General features: G+C 41.9%; 1 long non-coding RNA gene across 1 annotated transcript in view; it reads left to right on the plus strand.

The window, feature by feature from the left end:
• Window positions 1–15,388: 15,388 nt before the first annotated feature.
• The window catches only part of LOC116089216, an 18,856-nt gene continuing 17,951 nt past the window's right edge, over window positions 15,389–16,293 (plus strand). The window contains exon 1 of the long non-coding RNA XR_004118216.1: window positions 15,389–15,489. This is a non-coding gene — a long non-coding RNA (uncharacterized LOC116089216). The remainder of the gene's footprint in view (window positions 15,490–16,293) is intronic.

Here is a 16,293-nt window from a genome sequence, read left to right on the forward strand (position 1 = left end):
AAATCTTAAAAAAAAAAAAAAAGAATTAAAAGTTAAAGAATTAAAAGGCAGGAAAAAAAATCTCCAACTCAACAGGCAGTATTGGAAAACTCACAAATACAATAAGCAGGCGCAGTAGAATTGGCAGGTGAAGAAGCCAGCCATCTCACAAGTCTGCCGCCTTTATCACCTAACCATGGTCCCTCTCCCTATCCGTTTGCCCACCTGGAAGGCTGTCCTAACTCCAAGGCCACACCACCAAGTCTGTTTCCAAGATCTCTGCTCTGCTTTCTGTGTCATCTAGAGAAATCTGCAGAGACACCACTCTGTCTCTTAGGTTCCCACATCAAGTGTTAGTTTTATATCACACTGTATACGTCTTAGATACTCAGAGGTTATAATGCAATAATGCACTTACTTTTAGCAATGAGCAGGGAGGGAAGACGTAGATAGAGTTGGTTAAAACCAGAAGATCTGGGGCTACAGGATAGCTCAGTGGCAGAACAGGTGTTTTGCCCTGAATAGAACTAATACCCCACACCCTTGGCATCAGAAAAACGAAATCTCTAACTTCCTGAAAACCACCTCGCTCAATCAACAGGATATAGATTTATCCTGTTTTCTTGGTGGCTGCTCTCTTTCGATGAAGAGTGCTTGCAGCATGCTGGGGTAGTGGGGTCAGCCTAATCACCCAACATAAGACAAGGCTGTGAACCCGAACGAAGCTTAGCAACATGATTCACAGTAGGTGATAACTACCCCTCTGGCCAAGCTTTAGACTGTGCTTCTGACAATCAGATGTCACTGGGCTTTATTTCTGCTGGGCTCACACAGTTTAGCATGAACCATTCACTCTTGACCTGATCACTCCAGCCAGCCTTTACCAAGATCCCAGCTATGACTGTTTGGCTAGAATTCCCCTTCCTCATGGATGGCTTCTCTTAGTCATTTTTCTATCTACTGACCCTCTCACTCTCTTTGTAGACTATAAATCCCTGGGCGTGTCTTTGCTGTATTTAAAAATGGAGTTCACCGGGCAGTGGTAGTGCACGCCATTAATCCCAGCATTTAGGGGGCAGAGACAGGCATATTTCTGAGTTCAAGGCCAGCCTGGTCTACAGAGTGAGTTCCAGGACAGGTAGGGCTACACAGAGAAACCCTGTCTCAAAACCACCACCCCCTGCCCGCCAAAGAAGAAAACTAATAAAATCGAGCTCAATCTTTCTCTTCTGTCACAACGGTCCTGAATCCCCTTCCTACTTCAACAAATGTTTAACTTTTTCTTTAAGTATACTATGCTGTGGATAAGTGTTTTAAATCTCATCAAAGTTCTAGTAGTTTCAGCTATGTGTTGTGTGTATGTGTGTGTGTGTGTGTGTGTGTGTGTGTGTGTGTGTGTGTTTCTATTTTAGTTGCTAGTTTTATTTTGAATGAAACAGGAGCTCAAGTAACTCAGGCTGGCCTTGAACTCCTGATGTTCTTAACTTTATCTCCTGAGAGCTACGATTACACGTATATACCACTATACCCAGGCAATCAAACCCAGGGCTTTGGTCACACTATACAAACATGATACAAACATGCCAACAATCCAGCGACATCCCCAGCCTCAACCACAGGCATTGAAATATGGTATAGTCCCTGGACCGTAAAGAGTCAGGACTCTTACCTGTAGTTGCCCTTAGACTATCACCTCACTATGTCCCCTCCTCCATGTTTCTGGGAATGGAAAGCTTCAACTTATGTAAAACTACTTACTGTAAGTGGGCTGGCAAGATGGCTCAGCATTTAGAACACATGCTTCTCTATTCCAGAGGACCTGAGTTCAATTCCCGGCACCCTCATCAGGCAGTTTACAACCACCTGTGACTCTAGCTACAGAGCATCTTACACCTTTCTCCTGACCTCTGCAGACACCCACACACACACACATTTCCACAGACGTACAATCAATAAAAATAAATGTTTAAAAGCAAAACCCTGCTGTCAGCCTGAAAACATTCCCATAGAGCAGGCTGGGGATGCGGAGAAGGGCAGCATCTCTACTTGGGCCATGATGGTAAAGGGGTTTTTGCTGGCCAACAGGCGTCTTACTGCCTCAGGTGAAGGGCACTGTGGTGAATGGGTGGATGCCAGGGAATATCACCAGATACCAGGGTGAGTTTAATGGGCTACTGGAAAGAGTAATAGGCCAGCAGTGACCTTGCTGGGGCTCTGGAGTCAGCGAGCAGAAATATGTCTGAGAAACAATAAAGAGAAACAAAAGAAGGTCATGGAAACAACTAAGAAGATGGACATAGCGGGAAGAGGAAGCGGGAGCCCCAAGGCTGGGATGTGACTTCTAGTGTAACTCTGGTAAATGCCTGCATGAAACCCTGCTGAAGCAAGGTGGGGGTGGATCTTTTCTTTTTTTTTTTTTTTAAGATTCATTTATTATATGTAAGCACACTGTAGCTGTCTTCAGACACTCCAGAAGAGGGCGTCAGGTCTCATTATGGGTGGTTGTGAGCCACCATGTGGTTGCTGGGATTTGAACTCTGGACCTTCGGAAGAGCAGTCGGTGCTCTTAACCCACTGAGCCATTTTGCCAGCCCCTGGGGTTGGGTCTTATGAAGAAAGACCCTGAAGGCGGTGAGCCACCTGTCCCCATTCACATCAGCATGTGTGAGTTATTCCAGCTTACTCACTGAGCTGTTGCCGAGACAGTCGCATCTCACCAGTGCTGGGTTATGGAGTGATCCAATGCAGACTGTCTCCCATTGTCACTAGCCAGAAAGGGACCGTTTGCAAGGTTTCTCTCTTCTCCACCGTCTAAGCTCATGCTATTGTTACACTATCTACTGGACGACTGACCCACAAAACAAAAGTGGTGCTCCTTGATAAATGATGCATTAGACAGCCCTCCTACCAGTCTTCCAGGGCTCTGTAACCTTCGCTAGCGTCTTTGCATCTACCTCCGAGGCTGATGGGAACTTGCTTTTGACTATCTCAGGCACAGTGCGATTCTTGAAGGAGTGCTTCATGGATGCTGGCAGAGGTGCATGCTGGGAGAAGTGTGACTGTGTCACGATACTCAGTGAAGCTCTGAAACCATCTATTCCCCCGAACAATGACGGTCACACATCAAGGGCTGGTGCCCACGCTGGTACTGCAGATCTATACCCCCCGCCCCCGCCCCAGTATGATCTCCAGGAGATGAGTACACATCACCTGTCTAGCTTGCTTTGTCCTCTAGCTTCCACTAGGTAGAGGAATTGGCAGGAGATCAAAACTTGAGTGTAGTGAGCACTTCTGGAAGTGAGCTTCCTCCCTCGCCCACCTCCTTCCTTCCTCTCCCCCAGGCCAAATGACTGTGATCCTGAACATAAAACTGCTCCTGTCTGGTAAAACATTTCTCTGCCAAGAGCTCCAGTGTGTTTTCTGAAAAACCATTTCCTTGAGCCTTCTTTGAGGCAAGCAGAAACTGATGTCTTTTCCTGGTGGTGCTGGACTCTGTCATGCCTTGGTCATCACTTTTAGCCTTACTCATGTTAGTGGGAGAGGGGGGTGATTTTATTTGTTTGTTGTTTTTTTTTTTGATTGTTTGTATTTTAGATGTTGGAGTGAAATCGGTCCTCATACAAGCTATATAAGCCCTTGACCACTGATTATACCACCCTTCTTCTGGCTTTCAGTTGAGCTTTTAAATATATTATTAATGTCTACTTCCTACTGGGACCTTGGTGCACACACATTTCTTCATTCAAGGCCAGCATTTTATATTCATCTCAACTTTCTAAAACATAGCCACATTCTGGCGTGTTTATTCGCATTTAAGAGCACTTTTAGATTGGATTGTAATTAAGAGCATTTTTAGATTGCAAAGACGTGGCTCTCGCTTCTACTTCCAGCAATATGAAGATCCCTTAGGGCCTACTTTCTAGTGAAACAATCATAACTGATGGAAATCATTTTCTGAGCATCTAGAAACTGTCCCAAGGGTCCACTGAAATACAGAAACATCTATTCAAGACAATCTGATAACTCCTTGTAATAACAGTGAGCCTCTAACACTTAAACCATGACCAACTAGCACCTCCATTCCTGGGCAACTTAATGAATTCTCAGCTTCACCATTCCTAGGCAACTTGGTGGATTTTCAGCTCTAACTGGGGATCTGCCTAACAGATACGACTTCTTCTCCCCCTTCTCCTAGTTAAGAGGTGTGGTGTCTTACCAAAAGGAACGTGGCAACATGTTTGTCCTCTCTGCTCCAGGTTGAAAATATAATTCCTAGTAGGTGTAGCCAAGAGTATGGTTGTTTGATATACCAAGTAGAGTGACCATAAATGACCACAGGCCAGCCTGCTCAAAGGGCAAAGATTTCCCAAGAGATGAAATGAAGTCAGTCAAGATCAGAGGCACCTGTTCCCTGCTCGCAATCCAAAGTAGTGATTCAAAGGAACTACAACTTCATAAATGCAGAAGACTTCAAAGCGCTCTCTAAAGAACTTCCTTCACTGTGAATAAGGATTGCTCAAAAAAAAAAAAAAAAAAAAAAAAAAAAAAAAAAAAAAAAAAAAAAGGAGATTTCACCAGTAAATATTAAAAGGAAACCAGCAGTTATCAGAGATGACCAGGAAAGAGAGAGCTGAGAGGCACTGCATTCCTATCAGAAAGAACATTAAGGCTGGGCGGTGGTGGTGCACGCCTTTAATCCCAGCACTTGGGAGGCAGAGGCAAGCAGATTTCTGAGTTCGAGGCCAGCCTGGTCTGCAGAGTGAGTTCCAGGACAGCCAGGAATACACAGAGAAACCCTGTCTCAAAAAACCAAAAAGAAAAAAGAAAAAAAGAAAAAGAAAGAACATTAAAGACTAACTTTGAAAATTACTCTTACTAGGGCTAGGTATGTAGTTCACTGGATGGAGGGAATGAATGACTCCCAACCTGAATTTAATTCAGTTGAAATGTAAAACAAATTATGTCATAAGCATTGTCAAAACAATGGAGGAAATGGTGACAATTAGCAGCTCAATTGAACACCAAATAAAGGCAGAGAACTTAGGGAAAGAGAAGATCAAATAGCAGATATAAATCTGCGTATACCCATTATAATCAATTAAGGGTGACAGGACAGCCAAGCAGGCTAAGATGCCAGACTCAAGCTCTGCTTCCCTGATTATAATGGATGAAATAATACAGATCACCAAACTCTATTTAAAAAATGATTACTTGTATACAAATATATATATAATGAAAACTAACCATAAAAACCTGGAACAGGGTGTATTATATGCCTGTAATCCCAGAACTTGCTAGGCTATGGCAGGAGGGTCTCAAGTTCCAAGGCCAGCCTGGTCTATGTATTCTAACTCAAAATAATACAAAAGTGATTCAGTTATGCCAATGGTAGACCTTGTTACTTTACTTTCTTTTTTTTTTTTTGGACTGGATATTTTCTTTATTTACATTTCAAATGTTTTCCCCTTTCCAGGTCTCCCCTTCAGAAACCACCTATCGCATCCTTCCTCGCCCTGCCTCTATGATGATGCTCCCCCACCCACCCACTCCCAACCACCTGACCTGGCATTCCCCTACACTGAGGCATTGAACACCCTCAGGCCCGACGACTTCTCCTCCCACTGATGTACAAAAAGGCCATCCTCTGCCACATTTGCAGTCAGAGCCACGGGTCCCTCCATGTGTATTCTTTGGTGGGTGGTCCAGACCCCAGGAGCTCCAGGGGGTCTGGCCTGTTGACACTGTTGCTCCCTCCATGGGGATACAAATCCCCTCAGCTCCTTCAGACCCTTCTCCAACTCTTCCATCGGGGACCCCTGAGTTCAGTCCAATGGTTGGCTGCGAGCTTCCACCTCTGTATTTGTCAGACTGTATATGGGAAAGATCCCCAGGTAGGGCAGCCTCTGGATTGCCTTTCCTTCAGTCTCTGCTCCACACTTTGTCTCCATATTTCCTCCTGTGAGTATTTTGTTTACCCTTAAAAGCACTGAAGCATCCACATTTTAGTTTTTCATCCTTTTAGGCTTCTTTATGGTCTGTGAATTGAATTGTGAGTATTCCAAACTTTTGGACTAATATCCACTTATCAGTGAGTACATACCATGTTTATTCCTTTGTGACTGGGTTGCCTCACTCAGGATGATATTTGCAAGTTCCATCCATTTGCCTGTGAATTTCATGAAGTCATTGTTTTTAGTAGCTGAGTAGTATTCAGTTGTGTAAATGTACCACATTTTCTGTATCCATTCCTCTGTTGAGAACATCTGGGTTGTTTCCAGCTTCTGGCTATCATAAATATGGCTGATATGAACATAGTGGAGTATGTGCCCTTATTACATGTTGGAGAATCATCTGGGTATATGCCCAGGAGTGGTATAGATATGTCCTTAGATAGTACTATGTCCAGTTTTTTGAGGAACCACCCAGACTGATTTCCAGAGTGGTTGTACCAGCTTGCAATCCCACCAGCAATGAAAGAGTGTTCCTCTTTCTCCACATCCTTGCCAGCATCTGCTGTCACCTGAGTTTTTGATCTTAGCCATTCTGACTAGTGTGAAGTAGAATCTCAGGGTTTTTTTCATTTGCATTTCCCTGATGATTAAGGATGTTGAACATTTCTTTAGGTGCTTCTCATCCATTCAAGTTTCCTCAGTTGAGAATTCTCTGTTTAGCTCTGTTCCCCATTTTTTAATAGGGTTATTTGGTTCTCTGGAGTCTTAACTTCTTAAGTTCTTAGTATGTATTGGATATTAGCCCTCTATTGGATGTAGGATTGGTAAAGATCTTTTCCCAATTTGTTGGTTGCCATCTTGTCCTATTGACAGTGCCCTTTGCCTTACAGAATCTTTGCAATTTTATGAGGTCCCATTTGTTGGTTCTTGATCTTAGAGCATGAGCCATTGATGTTCTGTTCAGGAAAATTTTCCCTGTGCCCACGTGTTCAAGGCTCTTCCCCACTTTCTTTTCTATTAGTTTCAGTGTATCTGGTTTTATGTGGAGGTCCTTGATCCACTTGGACTTGAGCTTTGTACAAGGAGATAAGAATGGATCAATTAGCATTCTTTTAGATGTTGACCTCCAGTTGAACCAGCACCATTCTTTGAAAATGCTGTCTTTTTTCCACTGGGTGGTTTTAGCTCCTTTGTCAAAGATCAAGTGACCATAGGTGTATAAGTTCATTTGTGGATCTTCAATTCTATTCCATTGATCTACCTGCCTGTCACTGTACCAATATCATACAGTTTTTATCACTATTGCTCTGTAGTACAACTTGAGGTCAGGAATACTGAATCCCCCAGAAGTTCTTTTATTGTTGAAAATAGTGTTCAATATCCTGGATTTTTTTGTTATTCCAAATGAATTTGAGAATTGCTCTTTCTAACTCTATGAAGATTTGAGTTGGAATTTTGATGGGGATTGCATTAAATCTGTAGATTGCTTTCAGCAAGATGGCCATTTTTACTGCATTGATCCTGCCAATCCACAAGCATGGAGGATCTTTCCATCTTCTGAGGTCTTCTTCGATTTCTTTCTTCAGGGACTTGAAATTCTTGTCATACAGATCTTTCACTTGTTTGGTTAGACACACAAAGATACTTTATATTGTTTGTGACTATTGTGAAGGGTGTTATTTCCCTAATTTCTTCTTCAGCCTGTTTATCCTTTGAGTATAAGAAGGCTACTGATTTGTTTGAGTTAATTTCATATTTGGCCACTTTGCTCAAGTTGTTTATTAGCTGTAGGAGTTCTCTGGTAGAGTTTTTGGGGTCACTTAAATATACTACCATATCATCTACAAATAGTGATATTTTGACTTCTTTCTTTCCAATTTGTATCCCTTTGACCTCCTTTTGTTGTTTAATTGCTCTAGCTAGTACTTCAAGTACTATATTGAATAAATGGGGAGAGAGAGGGCAGCCTTGTCTAGTCCCTAATTTTAGTGGGATTGCTTCAAGTTTCTCTCCATTTAGTTTTGAAAGGCTGGAGAATCTTAGAATTTAAAATGAGGGCATTTAATAGAAATGTATGTATAATGTGTAGCCTTTACCTAAAAGGGGGCATAGAAAACCTTTGTATCAAACCAAAAAATGAGAAGTAGATAGTTCCAGGAATTTGGCTAACTCAAAGCCTCAGGGCTCTGGTTCCTGATACCTGCCCCTCCTGAATGATCCACAATGAGGGTGGAACTAAGAATGAAGGTCTAGTGGTTTATGAGACTTTCCACCCTGTTGACCAGTAGATGAAGATTACCTTCCTAGAATGAATGTGTTCCCCTCCCTAACTGAATACCTTGGGTCAGGTCCCTCTGAAATTTTCCACTGTTTATGTTCTGTTTCCTTGGTAACCCTCTCCCCGCCCCCAGCTTATGGTTTTTCCTTAAATACCCCTCACTTCTTATGTTCGGAGTCGAACTCTGGCCAGCATGGTCACGAGATTGACCCCGGGGTCGAACTCCTCTGGCCGACATGGTCACGAGATTGACCCCGGTACCAGTATCCCCAATAAACCTCATGTGATTGCAGCAAGTTCGGTCTCTCATGAGTCATTGGGTGGTCGCGTCGTTCCAAGACTTGAGTAAGGATCTCCCCAGTTCTGGGAGTCTTTCAACACCTCTCAAATGCACATGAACACTCTCTAGAGTAGACTACAGGCTAAATCATGAAACAGTCTAAGCTGGTGTTTGAGACAGGGAATCACTATGCAGCCCTGACTATAAATGTATGAATGCCCATGATAGAAAAGAAGGACTTCAGCTTGTTAAGCTACCCCGAATCCTGAAGACCCTAGAAAAGGCAGAAACTGAGCTAGAAGCATGCAGAAGACAACAAGGAACATTAGAGCAGAAACTCAGGAAAGGCAGTCATTTAAAATTAAAAATAATTTTAAAAAGGGAAGAGCTGGATGTTGTGGCACACACCTTTAATCCCAGCACTAGGGAGGTAAGTGGATCCCTGTGAGTTCAAGGCCAGCCTCATCTACATAGTGAAACCTTACATTTAAAAGATGTTGAAAAGGCAGTAAAAAAATAAATTAAATTAAAAGTTGGCTCTTGGGGCTGAAGAAATGGCTCAGCCACCCTTTAAAGACAATAGCTTCAAAATACACTAAAATTGTGTGTTTGACATAACAAAGGTGAGGAAGCCCAGCACTCATTGAAAAGGCTGCACTCAGTTCTTGGGTATGCCTTGCTTTCTTCCCAAGCACTTCTCTCAATCCTCAAGCTTAGCATCTACACTAAAATCCTCTTCATCATTTCCTGCTCTGCTTCACACTGGTTTACCCTGAAATTCTTTTCTGTAGCTAGGTCAAGTATCTGAATAGAGGTCTTTGAAAAAGGAATTCAAGCTACTGTCAACACTATAAAGCTGTGGAGTGTGTGTATGTGTGTGTGTGTATGTGTGTATGTGTAGTATGGGGGATATGTGTGATGTGGTATGTGTGTGTGTTTGGTGTCTGGTGTGATGTGAGTGTGTGGTGGTGGTGTGTATGCTGTGTGTGTGGTGTGGGTACTGTATGTGTGTTGTATTGGGGGGTGCATGGTATGTGTAGTGTCTGGGTATAGAAAGGCTGGAGAATCTTAGAATTTAAAATGAGGGCATTTAATACAAATGTATGGTGTATAATCTTTACCTAAAAGGACATGGAGGGCCACTGTAGCCAACCAGAAATATAAAATAGCCAGTTCCAGGAACTCAGAGCCTCAGGGCTCTGGTTCCCGATACTTGGCCCTCCTGAATGATCCACAATGAGGGCAGAACTAAGAATGAAGGTCTAGTGGTTTATGATACTCTCTACCCTGTCAACCAGTAGATGAAGATAACATTCCTAGAATGAATGTGTTCCCCTCCCTAACTGAATACCTTGGGTCGGGTCCCTCTGAAATTTTCCACTGTTTTTATGTTCTGTTTCCTTGGTAACCCTCTCTCCGCCCCCAGCTTCCCTTAAATACCCTACACTTCTTGTGTTCCGGGTCGAACTCCTCTGACTGGCAAGGTCATGAGATCGACCCGGTACCGGTATCCCCAATAAACCTCATGTGATTGCAGCAAGTTCCGTCTCTCGTGAGTCATTGGGTGGTCGCGTCATCCCGAGACTTGAGTAAGGATCTCTCCAGTTCTGGGGATCTTTCATTATGAGTATGGGTATCCTGTTGCCACTGACAGAGTTTAAGATTTTTTTTTTCCTAGTTGAAATCAGAAACTCAAGGTAAAATTCCCAGATGCAGAAAATGCTCTACCATAACACTCAGCCACAGTGAAAATTTGGAGCTATTCAGTAAATCCAAGTGAGCAAAATAATACATAAAGAGGCTTATAAACTCTGGTGACCTTCATTTGACTTCTCTGCTCTGCCCTCCATCTCTGTTTAGATTCAGCAATAAGCCTTTATCAAATACCAAGTCATCAAATTTCCCCATACTTGCCCTAAAATTTTGTCATAGACTTGAGAAAAACTTTGCAGGAAGTGTAAGCATTTAAGTTCTATTATAGAGAGTCAATACTACAGTTCAAATTACAGAAGCAAGAACAAATTCAGTAACCATACCTACAAACTTACCATGAGCTATAAGAGAACTAAAAAGAGGAGGAACATGCTCCTTGGAATGTTTTTGGCCTACATGTAGTCATTAGTAACAGTGCCCCAGGGGCAAATGTGGCCAATCTAAAAAGGTTTACTCTAAGTTCTAAAGTTAAACTTGATTCATAGTAGTGTTATGCCTCTAGGGTAGGTGGCCAATGTTCTGAATCTAAGGGCTGTTTTAAGGGGAGAAAAATTAGATCAAGATGGAAAATGCCCAACGAAGAGGCTAAATATGCTCAGGAAGTGTGGTTAAAAACTCATGAATATTAATTGGGCCAGTTCAAACCATAAGCCTTTCAATAAAATAAAAATATTTTTGGGCTCTAGGAAAATATAAAGTGGGCTTTTCTTCCCAGGCTCTTAGAAATCTCAGCACTCTCTGTGTTTCTCACTGCCAGTTTCCAGATTGCAAATTACAGAGAAATTGTATGTGGAAGACTTCCTGGTCCGACATTCCCAAGCAAGAGAAACCAGAGTGAGGCTGTGGGGCTACCTCAGAGAGAGCCACAGCCCACCCCCTCCCCAAGTGCCTGGTAGGGACTGGATTTGTCATTTCCTTCCCACACTCCCACCACATCAGAAAAGAGAATTCTGAGCCCTGAATCTTTAGCCAGATGGAGAAATCTTTCCTCAACCTTCTCAGGCTGGCCCTCATGTCACGCCTTTCCCTACTTCCCTGTTCATTTCCCTGGGTGTGCCTCAAACTAGTTTATCTACCAGGAAGACTTACTTTAGATGGGAGGGGGAACCACATATTGAGTTACATGTGAAAAGCTTTCAAGAGTTGGGAATGTGTCTCCAGAGCTCCCTCTTCTTATTGGACACATTGGTGGCAACACTATTTGGGCTGTATGTCAAAAACCTTGGGACAGTGGTACCTAGAAGTGGCCTTTGGGGTATAATGATAACCTAGATTCATCATTCTTTTGTAAGGGTCCATGATCCGCAAAAGAAAGATGCCCCAGATTCAAACAGTATGTAAAAGCAAAGAATGTTTATTCTACAGAAATCCAGCATTGTCATGCTGGGGTCAACCATCTGCCAAAGTGGAGGTGAGCTTGCAGGTCAGATTTAAAGTATACTAGGTGAATTCCAGGGAGGGGTAGGTGATCATTTTCTTAATCTTTTGGCTCTATCTCTAGGAACATTCCAGAATCATTTGGGCATGGATGGGGTTGGGAGGCTGGAAACTGTTGCTGAGGAAATAGCTGAGGAAGTCTGGAAACTGTTGCCAACCCATTGCCCTTGCCTCTGACCAGTGGCAGGGCAGCTTCTGACTGGCTGTCTGAGACCTGGGGATTTTTCAGTAACTGACTTGCCTGGACTTACCCAGTCCTTGGAAATGGAGATTTTGACTTAGTCACTTAAACTGCCGATTTGAAGCCTGTCATGGAGTCAGCCTGTTTCACTTTCACTAGTTTCACTCTCAGAAGGACAAATGGCTGCTCTGTTTGTTGCATTTTCTTTGTGAAATACGTCAGCATAGAAATTAAACATCTAATCGAAAGCATAAACTTCCATTATCTAGAAGGATTATTCTCTTTACAACAATGTTCAACACACACATCTGTGGCTTCACCCTAGAAGTTTAAGAACACTAAGTATGAACAACATTCCCAACAATTAAGTTTTTAAAACAAGCTCACTCATGATCTCCATCTCCTTCTCCTTCCCCCTCTCCCTCTCCCTTCCTTCCTCTCTCTCTATCAGAGTTGATTTGAGCTCCTAGACAGCCCAAACTGGCCTCCCCTTCACCCAGTCTTCCAAGTGCTGAGCTTGTAGACACTGATTGCCACAGGCAGTGTCACATGTAAAATATACAATGAATGGTCTCTGGGTATTTTTTTTTTTTAGTAGATAGGTTATAAATATTACTGTTAGTTTTCTCTTCACTATACTGCATATACCATTTATTGGTACTTTATACATAACTGATCCCCATCAAAATACATATTTTAAATGCATTTCTTTACATCACTGGTTATTTTAATTAACCATTCATATGACTAAACATTTATTAAATGCCTAATGTCTTGCATGTTTTTATCCTACACAATCAATGATTAATACCGCACCTCTCCCTTTGTGCTCTGGATAACATGGATTTTTTTTTCCCCTACTAATAAGAACTCAGACTTTAGTCATAACCTTGCTCCTTTCCATAAAGTAAAAGCAAGTCTTACAATAAATACAAGTATATATGAACCTTTAGCACATGATACATCAACATCTCAAAAATAAATAAGTAAACAAAGCTAAAGATAAGCCCTTAAATAAGTTCCAGAACAATCCTTTCCCCTGGCATGTGGACCAGTTCAGCTGAAAGGTTCTGAGATGCTGAAGACAGGCAAACAGATTGATGATTGCACAGTGTGCTGTGTACTGAGGCTGACAGCAGAATCTGGTGGATCCCTGCAAGTCCAGTCAGAAGGAGGTGGTCTATGTATTAGTTAAGACAAAGGAGACATCACCCCAGCTGTAATGTGCATCTTATATCAACCTACTGTAAAAATCAGACATAACCCTAGAGTTCGGTCCAGTTATAAAGCACTACAGGTCACCCAGATGGTCTTATCTACTCATCAATCTATACATCCATCCATCACTTATTGAGGAATTGATTCTTATATTGTTTTGTTTTTTTAAAGACAGGGCCTTAGTAGCTAGCTAACACTAGCCTTAAACTTGATCTTCAGCCCATTTGCACATCCACACCTGAGCAGTTTTGTCTGTGTAGTATATGCTTGAAAATTATGCGGGAAAAATCAACTAGGGTTGCCCTGGGACAGACAATAATGGTAGCTATAATTCAAGGTGGCATCAGTTATGTCAAGATGAGTCCATACAAAGTGGTATTGAGATAGATAGGCAGATAACTAGATTTTAAAAGATGAAATAAATATACCATAAAACAGATAAATTCCATGTATCAGAAGTCAATAAAATTATGGCTAAACCATGAATAAATTGCTTTATTATAGGATACTAGGGTTGTTTTCTTAAGCTGTGACTAAAATCCAAAAGCAAGACCAGAAAAGATTGCCAAAAGAGAGATAAATAATTGATAAATTTGATGGTATAATTTTTTTCAAACATTTATAAATGAAGAATAGCAAATATTTGCCTTATATCACAAAAGGCAAATATTCTTACTTCACAAAGAGCCTTTGAAACCTGGGGAGAAAAATTATCGACTGCTGTCCAGGGACAAACATGAGTAATTTCACAGAAGCTCATCACTGCTGCAAAGAGATGAGTAATTTTAAGTTTTCCAATTCATTAGGTTGGGAAAAATCCAAAACTTTAATGACAGACACATTTGGAGAAACTATAAGAAAACCATCGGTTTTGCTGTCTGTCGGAATGAAAAATCACACATCTCTTTTAGAAAAAACTTTTGCTGATACCTTGCTGAATGTTTTCTTGGCAACCTCATTGGTAGTAATCTATTCTAAAGCTGCACTTACAAGAGAGAGGCAGAGACAGAGATGGAGGAGAGGGAGGAAGACAGAGACAGGCAGGGGGGTGCGGAGAGGGAGACAGAGAGACAAAGACAGAGATGGGGGCAGGGAGAAGGAGGGAGACAGAGACAAGAGGCTGGGGAGAGGAAGGGAGACAGAGAGAGCCAGAGACAGAGGAAACACAGAGAGGCAGAAAGCCTGCCACAGTAACTCCATAAATAATAATAAAAGACTTAGAACAACACAAGTTCCCATAATAGAGACTAAACTGAGTAAATCACTATACTACCATAAAGTGATCCTTTGATGAATCATCATACTTTTCTAAAGCTATGAAAGGCTTAGCATATATTATCCTATGAGAAGGAAATATACAAAGCAATAATTCCTTGACTATCATGTTTTGTGCATTTAAGTTCAATACAATATAAATGTTTTATATAATTATAAAACTTAATAAAGCATAACAAAATTAAATTTTTTAAAAATAAAGAAAACTAGGGGCTGGGGAGAAGGCTCAGTGGTAAAACCGGATACAGCTGCATGTGTGTGTGATCCCAGTGCTCCCCGGGCGAGATGAGATCAGAGACTGGAGAAACTCCCTAGCTAACCTGGCATACGCAATGGTAAACAGACCCTGTCTCAAACAAGATGAAAGGTGAGGACCAACACATTAGGTTATCCTCTGATCACAATATAGGCATGCCATGGCACACACACATCTGCAATCGCAGGCAAAAGTGCAGGCTCACCTCACACACACATATACACACAGAATTTTTTTAGTCTAAAAAATGAGAAAAAATAGCCGGGTTGTGGTGGCGGCGGCAGCACACACCTTTAGTGTGAGTTTGAGGCCAGCCTGGTCTACAGAGTTAAGATTCTGGACAGCCAGAGCTACACAGAGAAGCCCTATCTAGAAATGGAGATGGGGGCTGAGGAGGCTGAGACAGAGACACAGAGAAAGAATATCTAATGGATGACACTGTTTATCAGATAGATGACAAAACTGTATAGAAGAAATATTCTAAGTGACTTTGAAACCTTGTAATATTGCCAGCTCAGTATTCTTGAGTCAGCACTGCATGCTGTCTCACCATCCTTACAAATGACCAAAGAGCGCAGCTGCAGGGCAAGCAAACAAAGCCTGTTTAAAGTAAAATAAGAGCTCTCAGTGGCAGGGAAAGGGTCTGGAAAATGAGTTGCCAAACAGAGGTCTGGCAGAACTCTATATCCTAGGAACAGGTCAATTTGGTCTGGCCCATAGGCAAGCCAGGCATGGATATCAGACAAGTCTGGTTGGTTAATTTGAATGTACATGAGAGATTCTGATTGGTTCATGTACATGGGAGATTCTGATTGGTTGATGGACCAGGTGAAAATGAACAAGCACAAGAAAGAGGGGGAGGAAACGCCATAATGTTCTATGTAAATTGAGAATGAAAGGCTGGTGATCAGCCATGACCTAGTAAGTCCAGGCTCTTTTAGATTTCAGTTCCTGAACTTGGGGGTTGGGAAGCGTTTATTGTAAACCTGTTAAGGGGAGTTTTAAGACATGGTCTTAAGGGAGAGTTATTAGTTTGTAGCCAGCTGAAAGTCTTTTTTCCGGACCAACTGGGATTACACTCCGAGGTACTTGGGACACAAGCTTTTCTTTCTTTCTTTCTTTCTTTTTTTTTTTTAGGCAAAAAATTAAAAAATTTAAAAATTTAAAAATTTAAAAATTTAAAAATTTAAAAATAAGCCCACCCTGGTATCTTGCTCAGTACCTCAGGGGGAGTTTGAAAGCAAGCAGTTAGCTGGGGCACCTTGACCTAAGATAGACCTAGTAATTTTCCATGGGATTCCCCATCAAGGAGATCAAATTCTAGTTAAACCTAAAATGACCTCAGCAAGAATACAAGATGGAAGAGCGTCTGCCTGGCCTTGCCTTCTTACAAAACCTCAGTGTTCTAGGATCTGACTGCACGTTACTCCAGGACATACAGACACAACCCTAACTTTTATCACGGGGGTTGCTGCTTCTAATTCCTGTCACCAGTGACAAATATCGTTATCCTGACACTGTCACGTGTGTGAAAATTAGGCAAATGAAAGAGCCTGTGTTTTAAAGTACTAGTAATCATTAGTGTGTCGTGGCTCATGCCTTCAATACCAGCATTAAAGAGGCAGAAGTAAGGAAATCTCTGTTCATTCAAGGCCAGCCTAGTCTATATACTGAGTTCCAGGTGAGTGTGCACAGTGAGATCCTGTCTCAAAATAACAACTCATA

The sequence above is a fragment of the Mastomys coucha genome, unplaced genomic scaffold (genome assembly GCF_008632895.1).
Source record: "Mastomys coucha isolate ucsf_1 unplaced genomic scaffold, UCSF_Mcou_1 pScaffold14, whole genome shotgun sequence".
Taxonomy (NCBI): domain Eukaryota; kingdom Metazoa; phylum Chordata; class Mammalia; order Rodentia; family Muridae; genus Mastomys; species Mastomys coucha.